This window comes from Protopterus annectens, chromosome 2.part0 (genome assembly GCF_019279795.1).
Source record: "Protopterus annectens isolate FY-2018-M chromosome 2.part0, PAN1.0, whole genome shotgun sequence".
Classification (NCBI taxonomy): Eukaryota; Metazoa; Chordata; order Ceratodontiformes; family Protopteridae; genus Protopterus; species Protopterus annectens.
In genome coordinates, this window is record NC_056728.1 from 808,516,802 (window position 1) to 808,532,105 (window position 15,304).

The window sequence follows — 15,304 nt, forward strand, 5'->3', positions numbered from 1 at the left end:
CACTAACAACAACAACAGCAGCAGACCTGCATTATGATGGAGGCTGAGCCACACAGCAGCAAGACTATGAGCTGCAGGTAATATGTCATATGTATAGTTGACTGTTGTGTACACTCGGTAGTTAATGCATGCGAGGTGTAACCTATTCCAGAAGCGTCATCATAGTACAATGTGCAAGTGTGATATTCTCAATATCAGCAGCTGACCTGTGAACGGCAACTGCTGTAATACCACTGACCTGCATCATACTCAGTAACAATGGCAGTTGTGCCCACTGACATTAAATTCCCACTTCTGCAGGTCCCTCCGTGTAAATGTACCGCAGCCATCCATGCTGGTGAGTGTGTATTAACAATACTTTAATAGTCATGATAGTAATAGTAATATTAGGCCTACCAGCAGTGCTCTGTGTATGCATGCATGTGTCTGTGTCTGTGTGTTGATATCTCGCATACTGAGTAGTGTGCAACTGTGTGCAACTGTGTGCAACTGTGTGCAACTGTGTGCATGTGTGCACGTGTGCATGTGTGCACCTGTGCATGTGTGCACCTGTTCACGTGTGCATGTATGCATGTGTGCACCTGTGCATGTGTGCACGTGTGCATGTGTGCATGTGTGCACCTGTGCATGTGTGCATGTGTGCATCACTGGTACATTGTGTAGACATTGTAAACTGTGTTTCCTGTTTCCCTCCCACATGTTCTGGTGCTGCTCTGGTGTCATGCAGCAGGGAACCTGAATCAGGTGTCACGGGTACTGATAATGATGACATCTGTAATAATGGCATGCGGAAGGTATGCCAGGGTCCGGCCATTGGTCAGCCAATTGACAGTACACAGCTGGCTAACACCATCAATGCACACAGTCATCCTGCCAATACACCCTTTGTCACCAATGTCCCTAGGTGATGGACAGGATACAGTGGCACTTTCGACCAGGGTAATGTGGTATCTGTGGCACATGCTTCCTCACACAGCAGCTAAGTGGCATGGCCCTCTGAGATGGTACCCACACAGACAGATGTCCAGGGGTTCTCGTGGGAGCATCCGGCAGGGTGTACTCGCCCTGTCAGACGTGCCTACTGAGGGTCTTGCATAACCTCAACTATGTTTCGGGCTGTCATGCAGGCACAGCCACGATGGAACGGGCACACCAGACAGGGTCTGAGGGAGCTCGACAAGTACGTCACACAGCCATGACTGACAGTATGGATACCGCAGCTGCCATCAGTAATTCTGCAATCATGTCATAGACAAATGTTGTGGGGACATATTAGATCGATTCCACAACTACATGTCCATGAGCCAGGGCAATGGTGAACGGTTGTGACGTCGACATGGGCGTATGCCAAAACAGCAGCAGCTGGCAGTCGTCGCGATCTAATAAATAGGCCGCTGGGTCGCTTCCCCATAGTGCCAGCAGCAGCCCCAGCAATGCGTTGGGTCTGTGCTGTCATCAGATCATTTCCAGGAGACCACGGCACGGGCTCTGGACAGGCCCGAAAATCTGTGTCCAGTCAATGAACACCCGCTCTGATGACAGTGCACCCAGTCCGGATTGGTGACCGATAGCGGTCCGGTGAGCACCCCGCAAGGCACAGGTACCGTCTGTGGCCAGAGACACTGATCTGTATGACCTGGCAGGTACAGTCTGTGGTTGTCCACAAACATCAGTATATGGCAGCCATGAGGTGAACTGTGTGCATCCATACAATACGGTAATTGGACAACACTTAGGGCTACCGCGATACATGCACACACACTGCATCAACATCACCCCACCTTGTGTACTGCTGTCCCCTCACCAACACACATACACATACATGTCAATTGGTGGTATCAGTGGCAGACTCCAGGCATACCAAGTCTTCACACCCTGTGCATATGATGAAACTGTAGCCACCTCCTGCAATCTATAACATCAGTGCAGGTACAGGTTAACATGTTGCTGATGTACAGGTGACTACATATACATGTAGTAATAGCATCACGTTGTTAACAGTACTGTGCGCTGATATAATTGTGGGCATCCCAACATGCCCGATGCAGTGGGCGGGCATGGGATTGTCTTGTAATTGCTTTGTCTACACCTATGTGGTAAGTACCTATAGTGTATCATCTGCACATAAGGGCATAACAAGTGGTAAGGATGTCAACAGAAGGCGCATACATAGGTAGCACAGGGATAAGGTAATATATTGATATCGCAATGATGGACATGTCAATCCGGAAGTGCATGTTGCCCACACTGACTCCCTGCACGCGGATGTTTGAGATGCCGGATATGTGTGCAGTACCCACTGGTACACAGGACACACAGGAGCACCTTAGCACTGCAAGCTCAGCATCTCATACCATGCTAGACAGCCCTAACACACAAACTAACTGTCACAGGAGGAGAGTCCCATACATGTCAGGGATACTGTGGTGGCAGGCCAGGGTAGCATACATCCTACTATGATGGAACCACTGGAGTGAAGGCTCAGTGTCTGTTATTTTACATGTGTATTACTGCAGGTATGAGCACCTGGGTTTCCATCCAGTTATTGTACATCCGACGGCACATGGTCTGGTACACTTGTGCGCGCTTGAGACTGGACTCTAGCCATCTGACCTGTGTGTATTTCCATTTTACATGTGTATAGTGCCCGTGCCATTTGCACTGTTACCTACTGGAAATGGTACAGCTTGTTTGTTGTACAATGGACTACATGCAGCCCCCGTCGTAGCTTTGTTTGCATGCATGTTTGCTTGCAGTTACCCTGAACACTGATCCCAATTTTAAAAATGCAGAGTTACAGGAGCTTCTGTGGACTCCAAGTGACATCTGCATAGCTTACTATATGTATGTCCATGTCTCACTTGACAGAACGCCACTGTTTGTCCCGCCCCACGTATCGCTGTCGCACATTGCATATGACTTACACGGCATTTGTCCACGCGGAGCAGTCATATATGCCAGTGCTAACCAATCACAGGCACTACACCCCTCACATACTCACCTTCTGTACCTTGTTCCCATTGGCCCTATGTGCTGTTAATCACCACGGCAATCACAATACCATGGTAGCATGTGCAAAGATCACGGTCAGTCAAATTTCTATGGTACAGTTGTGGAATATGGCCTATGTGGCAATGCCACAGCTGCCACATGTACACAGTCAACCCTCTCTCCCTACACATGGACGCATAAATACATGTATGAGATGCAACTACATTAGCCAAACTGGGACTAAGCACCTGAACCCAGTACTGGCATAACCTGTCAGGTGACATGAAATACTACAGTGACTACAATACCAGTCTGATGTAGACCTGCCACTGACAGCAAATCCAAACACGGAACACACTGGGCCATTCGTGTATCCTCAGGAATAGTGACCTGCCTAGCAGCAGATACCTGCAGCTGGCACACAGGCATAATGCTTGCCGAACACAGCATCGCAGTAACACATAGCACACAACCTCGTGTACAACAGTCACAGCCTGTAATGGCTAGACAAATACACCTGCTACAGTTTTAGGTACCTTGTATTGTCTGGGTACAGTGAGGTCCCGGCCACCTGGTTGACAAGGTGAAGGTCATAGGATATGCCCGGTGGGGGCACTATGGTCCACCATAACATTAAGCATACAGGCCGTCAGAGGCATGGACACATATGACTCAGTCATTGTCCATGCCACTATGGCTGACCTGGTGATGTACCCCTCCCTGGACTACATGATAGGAACAACATAGAAGGCTCTCTGAGACAGGGTACAGCTGGTATGGCCTGACTCTGGTAGGCACCATACCCTCACCAGGAATGCTGACGCATTACTGAATGCCGATGAATTACTGTAGCTACAACACTTAGCTGAAAGGTTCCTAGCATGCAGTTACTGCATTGCTATAGAACAACTTGTTACCACTCCCACAACAGGTGAAAACATGGCACCTGGGTTCATCAAACAAACATGTAGATTATATGCCCCATAGATCAGATGTGTATCCTTTGCTGCTAGGATGATACCATATACAACTCACACTGTATATACACATACCACATGCAGCACCTGCACAGAAGACCACAGCTCTAATGTTATCCAGTGAAAATACTCATGCATTCACATGTAGTAGGCATCGACATGGGAACTATTGAAGGCCAGGTACATATGTGCATTTCAAGTACAATACATACATCATCTGTGTCTACGCTATTACTGGCTTTAATCGATGTCATGCATTATTGTGAACGGCCAACCCACACACATGGGCATTCTGTGTGACAAAACACGCCAGTGGCATGTGTGGAATTCAAAGCATTAACTAAGTGTGCTATGACAGTAGTGAGAGACGCAGTAGCAGAGCGTGTTATTTGCATTACTGGGAGATTTGCTCCTTCATGTAATTTGTAGGGTGCTGACATCATCTCTGTGTAGAGATTGGAATATGCACCAGCTGGTGTGTTGTACTGGTTGCCAAAAGGGTCAGTTCTCTCACATATGTAATTCATTGCATTAAATCTCTACTCACACACAATTGCAGGATTCAAACCCCTACCTAACTATGTTATGACACTCAAGACGGACACATTAGCAGAGTGTGCTATTCACATTACTGGGAGGTTTTCCTTCTCCTGCTGTACTTATAGGGTGCTGACATCATCAGTGTTTAGAAAGGGGAATGTGCATCCTGTAGTGTGTTTCTTTCCCAGTTGCCAAAAGGGACATTCCTCTCACACAGGATTGCACACACACTAACCCCCCTCACACAAACACACACACTTGCAGGATTCAAACCCCTCCCTAACTATGTTATGAAACTCAAGACGGATGCATTAGCAGAGTGCGCTATTCACATTACTGGGAGGTTTCTCTTCTCCTGCTGTACTTATAGGGCGCTGACATCATCAGTGTTTAGAAAGGGGAATGTGCATCCTGTAGTGTGTTTTCCCAGTTGCCAAAAGGGACGTTTCCCTCACACAGGATTGCATACACACTAAGCCCCCTCACACAAACTTACCATTTGCAGGATTTAAACCCCTACCTAACTATGTGATGACACTCAAGACGGATGCATTAGCGAAGCGCGCTATTCACATTACTGGGAGGTTTCCTTTCTCCTGCTGTACTTATAGGGTGCTGACATCATCAGTGTTTAGAAAGGGGAATGTGCATCCTGTAGTGTGTTTTCCCAGTTGCCAAAAGGGACATTTCCTTCACACAGGATTGCACACACACTAACCCCTCTCACACAAACTTGCCATTTGCAGGATTCAAATCCCTACCTATGTTATGACACTCAAGACGGACGCATTATCAGAGCGCGCTATTCACATTACTAGGAGGTTTCCCTTCTCCTGCTGTGTAATTTAGGGTGCTGACATCATCAGTAAGCTTGTGCAAGGGAATGCACCTGTAGTGTGTTTTCCCAGTTGCCAAAAGGACATTTCACACAGGATTGCATACTACCACCTGCTAGCCTCCCTCACACAAACACACACACTTGCCATTTGCTGGATTTAACCTACCTAACTATGCTTACTACCTAAAACGGATTTACAAGGAGCTATTCACATTACTGGAAGTTTCCTCTCCTGCTGTGTACTTATAGGGTGCTGACATCATCAGTGTTTAGAAAGGGAATGCATCCCAGTGTAGTGTATGCCTCCCATGCCAAAAGGGACATTTCTCTCACACAGAATTGCACACACACCAACTCGGGCCACCCACACACACACACACACACACACACACATGCACACACACTGAGCATTTGGAGGATCCAAACCCTACCTAACTATACATGACACTTTATGGGAGATGCATTTCAGTGAGCCAAGACTATCCGGAATTACTGGGCATCTGCTCTGCACCTGCAGTATTTATAGGGTGCATGACATCGTCATTTCTACAGAGGTATGTACATCTAGTACCACCTGTCAGGTGGGGATAGCATATATGCATTTGCAGCCACCTACTTCAGGGTCAGATATGCACATCAGCACTGGCAGGTTATGTTCTATACCATGTGCTTCGTGACCACAGGACCTGTAACACACAACACAACCAGTTTGGACCACCCTCCCACATCCAGGACAGCCACTTTGCTTCCCTGGGAACAGTGCCAACACATGGAGGTGTTCACATACACCATCTAGCTTGTTAACGCCAGGTACATGGGTATATTGTGTGTGGGAACTACCTGTACTTCTACAACACAATTCCCTACAGCCACTACAATTTCAGGAGTCCACAAAGTGGCAGAACCACTCACCTCACAGCCACAAGGGGGAATACTATATTGCACTGACCATCTGCAACATGGGTACTCACTGTTACACACCAGAGGTAGACCACCATTGTTGACATCTGACCATACCCACCTCTCCCTGACATCCATATCCCATCCCCACCCCTGCAAGTGCTGTCACTGCAAAACAAAGTGTATTTATCAAAAGCAGACTTTTACACTCTGTGAAGATCAAAGTGGAAGACTTCAAAGGACCCATGCTTGTATATACAGGCCACTCTGCATAATCCTTGACACCTACCCTCTATGAGCATCTGGTAGTTAGTTTGTGAACATTGATCATGCTATCCCAAATATACCCATGACTCCTCCACAACAGGACACCTGTCAGGTGTACACTCAGCCATATATATATGAGCTGTCCAACAGACAGAGGAGCTAATACATTGCAGAGCAGCAGCCCACAGAGGGAGGACATCTCTGAACAGTACTGGAATGACACTTCAATCCTCAGAATCATCACGACAAAGTGTTGATAGTGAAATTGTCCAGACAATGCAGATAAGCCCTCAGTCTGTTATTATTATTACGCCCACTTCTTACTGTTAGGAGGTCCTCACCAACCCTCTTCCAGCACACACCAACAACATGGATGTGGCTTAGCAAATCTAATCCCTGGAATCTCCACTGTGTCCCTGTTTGACGGAGGTACAGCATACCAGCCTCACACAGTGCCTTAAAAATGATTTTAAAAAGGGGGCCCCTTAACCCTATGTTTTTTGGGGGGGATGCCAAAGGGGAAACTTTTTGGCTTTTTTGCCTGCATTCCCTGGGCAAACAACCCGTGTTACCCCTTAAAATGTTTAATTGGAAGGGGTCCCCAATATTTGTTCTGATAAACTGTTTGCAGGGCAAATTTCCTTTAAATTTTGGGTTTCCCAAAAAACAAAAAAAATTGTGTAACTGTAAAGAGTTTTTTAATGGGGGATCCCATTCACTTTTATGTTTCTGTAGTTTATTTTAAATGTGGCATGGGCCCCGTTGGGTTTAATGTTTTTGGTTTTGGAATTAACCAAAAATACCAGATTTTTTTGTGGCCAATGTTGGATTTGGCCAATGTTTGGCTGCCCAGGGGTTAACCCTTTTTTGGGAGGGGTTTTCTGGGAAAATTTCTCATTTTCAAATTTTAACTGCCCATGTAGGTTTTATAGTTTTAAATTTCAGACCCCTTTGTGGTGGAAAATTTGGGCTTTTTCCAAAATCTTTTTTTTTATGGGGGTGTGTTGGGTAGTTGTGCCTTCTGGCCAATGGGTTTGTTCTGGAAAACCAGGGTTAACTTTGCAGGGTTTTCATGGGTACTTTGGGAAACCCCTTTTCCCACCTTTCCAAAAAACTGCCTTTAAAACTTTTAAAACCGTATATGTATGGTTAGGGACCTTTTCCCGTTGGTTTTACAAATATCCGGGGTTTTTTCCCAGGTTTACATTTCATAGGGCACAACGCCCCTTTGGGGGCCCGTTGTTTCAAAATTTTGGAAACCTGTTGGGATTTTTTGGGGGGTTTTGAATGGGTACAAACCCGGGTTGTCCCATTGGTATGTTTCCCAACATGGTTAATTGGGAAACATAGGGGATTTTTCCCAGGCCCTTTTAATGCAGGGAATTGTTTTCCCCAAACATTGTAATAGTTTGCCCGGAAAAATGCATGGGAGTTCTGTCCTTGGGGCTTTTGGGGGTTTTTTGTGATAAAGGGTCCCCCAAAACTCCCCCCACTATTTAGATTTCTTGGGAGAGTGGAAGTGACCTCTGGTCCTTGGGCTGGGGGTTTAACCTTTAAGAATGGGGTTTTGGTTCTGTTTTGGGCATTCAGACAGTTGTCCTATTATTTACTTGGGGGCCCCGGCCCCTCATGTTAAAACCCCAATGGGGAAATTAGATTTTGGGGCAATCCCCATGGGGTTTATTTTTCCAAAACTTTTGGGACCCCTTTTCTTTTCATTTAGGCCCTTTTTTGGGTGGGCATTGGGCATTGTGGATTTTCAGTTTTTGTTTAATCCCCAAAAACTTTGGGGAAACTGTTCCCCAAGGGGCCCGGGGAAAACCCCGGTGGGTTTTGTTTTTGGGACTTTACAGTTAAAGGATTCTGCTTGGGGTTTTATCCCCCGGGGTTTGTAATAATTTTTTAACCCATTTAAGGATTTTAAGAAGCCCAAGGCCTCCCCTTTTTTTTTTAGGTTCCCGACAATTTTTATGTTATGGGTTTTTATGGTATTTTTTTGAAACCCCCTTTTTTGGGCCCCAAAGTTTTTTTCCAATTTCGGGTTTATCTATCCCCCTTTTGGGGGGTCCCCAGGTTTTCTTTCCCTGTTAAATCTTTTTTAAAGGGGTTAACACCTATTTAATTGGTTTGGGTTACTTTATCCACAGGGGTTTTATTTTTTCTGCCAAATTTTCCCCTTTTTGGGCATGGCCCTTTTCAACCCGGTTGTCTGTTTCTATGTGGCCCTTTTGTGGGGTTTTTCAGCCGGAGGTTTTTGATTTTTTTGGTGGGCCTTTGAGGGCCCTCTGCCAGGGGTTTAGGGAAGGGCCTTCCCCTTTGGGGTTTTACCTTTTTGGGCTATAAAAAATTAAAGGGGGGCCCCCGGGCCCCTTTTTGGGAAACCTTTATATTGGGTTTGAAATTTTTGACATTTGGGTGGAGTGTCACCCTTCAGGGTTCTGTCCCTTGGTCCCCGGTTTGAACCCTTTTACTTGGACCCCCTAGGGGTTTATTTTTTAATTTTGGGGGGAAAATTCATAATGCCAGGGGGTTTGGATGGCCTTTTGGGGGGGTTCCTGTGTGGAAATTGGCCCTTCATCAAGACCCTTTAAGATTTTCCAAATTAGTTCAAAAATGGGGGCCCCGGTTTTTCATTTGAAAAACCTGGGTGGGTTCCGTGTAATAGGTCCCCTTCCCTTTTTTTGGTCCCGGTTTTCCATAAACCTGTTTAGGAAACCCTTGTCGGTTCTTGGGGTTTGGAGGGTTTCGTATCCAACACAACCCTTTGGGAGGGAAAGGGGCCCCTTTGGGGTTTACACTCTCTTTGGGGACATTTTCCCCTTTGGGGGCTTTCCCCTTAGCAGGGGGGTGGGGGTTTTTGGGTTCCATTCTTTTTGGAGGGGGCCAAAAATTACCTTCCCGCCCAGGGAACCCCTTCAACCATTGGCGCGGTGGCTTTTTAAAATGCTGGGGACCCAGGATCCCCGGAATGCCCCGGGGCCACGTTGCTGGGGTAGGTTTTTTTGGCCCTTTTGGGGGGTTTTTACTGCAAAAAGGGCAGGTTTTATGGTTTGGCAATAAAGGGGTTTTTATGTTTTTTTAAATTTTTGTTCCCGGGGGGCATTCGGGGAAATTCCCCAACATGGCCTACCATCAATTTTAAAAGCCTTTTTGGGGGGGGCCTTATTCCCGTTAAAATTTTTATTTAAGGTTAAGGCATTTCTGGTACCCCCCTTGGGCATTTTAAATGGGGAGAGTGTGTTGGCTTTGGACCCCCTATTAAATTATGGCCCTTTTGTTTCTTTCTGGCCTTCTGTTTGGCAACCAGTTTTTGGACCCCCGTGTTCATTGCTATTTTGGAAAATTTGGGTTTTTGGGGGGTCGTTTGGGGGCCCCTGTTGGGTGGGTTTTGTTTAGGGGTTGGGAAGTTTTTTGGGTTTTTGTTTTGGGTTTTAGGGAATCCCATTTTTTTGGGGTTGGGTTACCTTTTCCCCCACTTTTACAGCTGATTGGGGGGGTTTCCCCCGGGGTTTGGGCATTCCATTATTTGTTTTTGGGGGGGAATTGGCCCTTTTACCAGGGTTAAAAATTTCCTCGTTACAGTTAATTTTTGACTGGGTTAGTGGGGTGTCTAAGCCAACTATGACATATTTTTTCCCTTTTTTTTTCCCCTTTGAGGGACCTTTTCTTTTTCTTGCAGGTTTTTAAGGTAAGGGACATCCCCTTGAGGCATTGTTCTTGTTTTTTTTGGGTTGATAAAAACATTTGGGGCAAATGCCCTGTTAAAATTTGATGTGGAATTTTCATGAAGGGTTTTTTCCAATATTTAGGGGGCAATTCTTTCCTGCCCCTTTTTTGGCCCAATGTGGAGGTGTTAATCCCGGTTATTCCCTTGGTTGGGCCCTAGGGTCCCTTTATCCCTTCCCTCCCTAATGGTTTACCACCTATGTTAATTTGTGGGGGGTTTCCTTGTTTGGGATTTTTGGTTTGGGAAATTTTAACTTTTTCCCAGTGTTCTTTTCCCCGGATGGCTGGGTTTTGGGGCCCCTTTGTGGTTTTTGGGGGGGTTTTTACATGTACCCAAAATGGGGGCAGTTTTTCCCCGGGGTTTGGACAGGGGGGTCTTCCCGGGTTTGGGGCATTTTTTCCCCGTTTTTCCTGGAGTATTTTTTGGGTGGGCCCTTTTGGCCTTTAAATTTTTGGATACCCTCCTTTTTGTTTTTTTCCAGGGTTTTTGGGGGGTTTAACAAGTATGGGTTAACCTGGTAGTGTTGGGTGCTGTTGGACCCTTTCCCAGGTTTTTTGTTACGGACAGAATCAAATTTTTCCATACTGGGGGGTTTTAGCATGCATTTGGGTTTAACTCTGGCATTGGGGAGCATTACCCTTTTGGTTTTTTTCCCTTTGTTTCCCAGGGGGTGGGTTTGTTTTTAGCCTTCCTATTAAAAACCATGGGGTCAAAGGGCCCTTTCCAATATCCAGGCCCCCGGGTAAAGGTGCAAGCCACCCCCCGGGGAAAACACATGGCTTTTCAAACATGCATCCCAAGGGGAACATTGGGTCCCCCTTTTTTAACCAATAAATTGCCCCTTTTAAATTTATCATTCTTGGTTTTATTTTGGCATCATTCTTGGTGAGGGTAGGATGTTGCAAAAGGTTTAAATTTCAAAACCGGTGGACTTTCTTTAACAAGGCCCTTTTATGCCTTTTAGGGGGTCCAGGGGGTCTTCGGTCCCTTTACACCCCTGGACAATTTTAAGGGATTATTATTTTACTTGTTTTTGGGGTGAAGGGTACTTCCCGGGGTTTTGGGGGTATTGTTGGGAGCCCTTTCCAAAGGCCCGGGGTTTCTGGGGCCCTTTTCCCTTTTCCTCTGGGGGGGCCCGGTTGTTCCCCCTTTCCCCCCTTTCCTGTATCCGGCAAAGGGGGGTTTTTTCCCCCCTTCTGGCCTGTGACTGTTTTGGGAAACCCCTTTTGTGTAAAATAAAGTTTGGGCATGTGTTGGGGGTTTGGAAAGGTAAAATGGTTGCCCGGGTGTTTCTTTTGGAGGCCCCCCCTTTTTGTGGTTTTTGTTTGTAAATTTTGGGCCTTTTGGGTGTTTTTCTGTGGGGGTTTTTTGCCCGGTTTGCATTGTATAGGGTCCATGTGGGATGGGGTTTTTGGGGTTTTTGGTTTCCTTCTCCTCCGATGGGAATATGGAGTTAGGGAGCCAGCCCCTTTTATTAAAAGGTTGGGGATCCACATATATTTTTATTTGGGGGGGGTTGGGAAGGGTTGTCCCCCTGGGGCTTTTTGGGGCCCCGGGGTTTTTAACCCCCTTCCTCAAGGGATTCCGATTTCAAAAAGTTTGCTGGCCTTAGGGATTTTTTGGGGAAATATTTTAGCCCTTCTACTGGATCCCGGAATTATTCCCTTTAGGCTTATCCTGTATACCCCTCATTCCCATTTGGGTTTGGAAGGCCCGGAGTTTTTTACCAACCCCAAAACCTTTGGTTTATGGGATTGGGGGTTCCCCCTTTTTTTTTTTGGGGTTGGGTAACCAACAATTTCCCGGGAGGGGTTCTGGAATGCCTTATAACCCGGGCCCCGGAGGGGTGGGGCCCATTTTTGCCCTTCCCCCGGGGTTTTGGACCACTCATTTAATGCAAGTTTTCCATGTTTTTCACTTGGCGGCCCCCGGGGGCTGTTTGGTTTAGGTTTTTCCCGTTTTACTTTTAAAAGGTTCTTGGGCTTACCTTTAGGGAAACATTCCCCATCTTTTTCCCCCAAATTTTAATGTTGGGGTGGGATTTTTCCTCCGTTTTCCCCCTTTAATTGGGTTTTTCCCCGGGCATTTTGGTTTATAAATTTTGGCCCCTTTTTCCTTTTTTTTTTGGGGAGAAAAGCTCCCAGCAGTCCGGGTTTTTTGCCCCAATTTAAGGGGTTTGGGGGCTTTTATTTGGGTTTAAAAGGCCCTGCAACCCGGGAAACAGTTTTGTCTGAACAGGCTTAAAATGGGGCCCGTTTTAAGGGCCCCTGTTTCTTGACCCATGGCCAGGGGGCCCTGCTGCCCCGTTTGGGGGTAACCCAAAAGGGGGGTTTAACCTTCCCTTTTTGCTTTCCCCTCCTTTTTGTGGCCCCCTTTTTCCATGTTTTTGAACCCGTCAGAAAATATAATGAACCCGGATTTTTTGCCTTTGTGAGCCCTTACCCATTTTCCCCCCTTTTTGGACCAATATCAAATTCTCCCTTTTTTGGGTGGGGTTTAGACCCCATCATTTCTGTTTGCCCCTTGGGTTGGGGGGCATTCTTAGGTTCCCTTTCCCCCTTGGAACCAAAAGGTGGGTTTTTTGTTTTGGCCTTCCCCCATTTTCCCGGGCAAAAAACTTTTTGGGTTTTTTTAAAACCCTTTTTAGTATCCATTTTGGGGGGGCTTGGAAAAAATTAAAATTTTTTAATTTGCATCAGGGCCTTTCCTCCCCATTTTCCCCGGCTGGCCACACATTGGACCCCTTTTTTACTAACTCCCTTTTTTTTAGCCAATTATTGCAATTTATCATTTTTCATCGGTCAAGGGGTCTTTTCTTTTTGGGGGGTAATTTATTTTAGGGTTTTCCCCAAAGGGGTGATTTTACCACCCCCTGGGGTTAAAACTTTAAACCTGGTTTTCCTTCATGGTTTTGGGGGTGCCTTGGTCGGATGCAATTTACACTCCTTAATGTTTTAAGCCTTTGAAATTTTTCCCCTTTTTTTAAATGAATGGGAGATTTTAAAAAGGGTTCCACTTTTTTAAAAGAAATTTTATTCCCCTTTTCCCAAACCAGGGGAAAAAGGGGGTCCTTTTAATGGGGGGAGGTTTTTCCCCCTTGGGGGGGGTTGCCTTTTATGGTTAAATTCTTTGGGATTTTTAAGGTTTTTCTAATTTAAAGAAAAAAAAAAATCAAAAAGAAAAAAATAAAAAAAAAAAAAAAGATAACTAAAAAAAAAAAAAAATAAAAGAGAAAAAAAAAAAAAACAAAAAAAAAAAAAAAATAAAAACAACAAAAAAAAAAAAAAAAAAAAAAAAAAAAAAAAAAAAAAAAAAAAAAAAAAAAAAAAAAAAAAAAAAAAAAAAAAAAAAAAAAAAAAAAAGAAAGGAGAAAAAAAAAAAAACAAAAAAAAAAGGGGGGGGGGGGGGGGGGGGGTGTGCGGGGGGGGGGGGGGGGGGGGGTGGGGGGGGGTGGGGGGGTGGGGGGGGGGGGGGGGGGGGGGGGGGGGGGGGGGTAGAGGGGGGGGGGGGGGGGGTGGGGGGGGGGGGGGGGGGGGGGGGGGGGGGGGGGCGGGGGGGGGGGGGGGGGGGGGGGGGGGGGGGGGGGGGGGGGGGGGGGGGGGGGGGGGGGGGGGGGGGGGGGGGCAAAAAGGGGGGGCCCCCAAAACCCTTCCCGCCCTTTTTAATTGTTTGGATTTCCCCTGACTTTCTTTTCTTTTTGGGGGAAAATTTATTTTGGTTTTTTAAATTTTTTGCCCATTTTTTTGAACTATAATATATATATATATATATATACCCTTATGTATCTCTTACACTACTCAGAATGTGCTCATTTGCTATGTGACAGTGGAATTCAGTATCCTAACACTCATTTACATCAGCTTGCCTACTAATGCTTAGTTACATGTCTTAGACTCAGCTTCCCCCCCTTAGCAACCACTAAACGGTGGCCATGTTGTTTTTGGTCTGCTGGTCCCTGCATTGTAAATCCATGTATTGCATAAAACCCACATTTGTGGGTTTATAACCTTCATTTTTATGTTTTATATAGCGCAGCCCGTTTGTGTGGGGCTGCGCTGCGTTTAAAAAAATATATATATGTATTTCTCATATTTGCATCAAGGTACCTTGCCAATGGCTACATATTTGTCCATTGGCATGCTGCCTGACACATATGCACCCTTTATTTGGACCTGACATGGCTCCATTGTGTTATTTGCAGAAACGTACTCAGTTGTCAACTGAGTACATTTCTGCAGCTAAAACGGCTCTTACACGGGCTGCTTTGGGCTTCTTGGATCGCTAATCTACCTCATTTGCATGCCTTTCGGCTGCAAGTGAGGTGATTAGCATATCCACGCCCACTCCGTGTAAGAGACGTTTTAGCTGGTCTCTTACATGGAATTTTGGGCTGTTCCTGGATCGCGAGGGCTGCATGGAGTCTTACACTACTCTTAGACTCCGTGCAAGCCTTCGTGAATCCTGCCCTATGTTTTAAATGAATGTAGATTTTGAAAGTAGTGTTACCACTTTAATATGAATTTTATTCTGCATGCATAATCTACATGAAATGATGTCATTATTAATGTTGTGGGAGATGTACTTAAGGGTGGGGTTGCTTGTACTGATTATTCTGATGAAGTTTCTAATAAAGAGACAAAAGTGCTAAACTCTGCTTTATGTGGATTCCTGACTTCTTTCTGTGAATTTACAGTTTTTGTGGCTATTGTTTATAGCTATAGACGTATATATATATATATATATATATATATATATATATATATATATATATATATATATATATATATATATATATCCAAATAAATATTCCAGCACTCAGAATAATAAATCCAATGTCGGATATGATAAAACGACCCAAAAAGCACTTATGATACACAAAAGTACTTTATTGTTAAGTGGAACAAACATTCAGGTTGCTCCTTCATGCAGCCATTCGGCTCAACTGAAAAAACTCACAGATTGGTGACAGATTTCACCCCCTGGCGTCATCAGTGTGAAATTACAACAAAACAACATTCCAACCCATGTTTTATAGTGAGAGGAGACCATATTCATGAAACATAC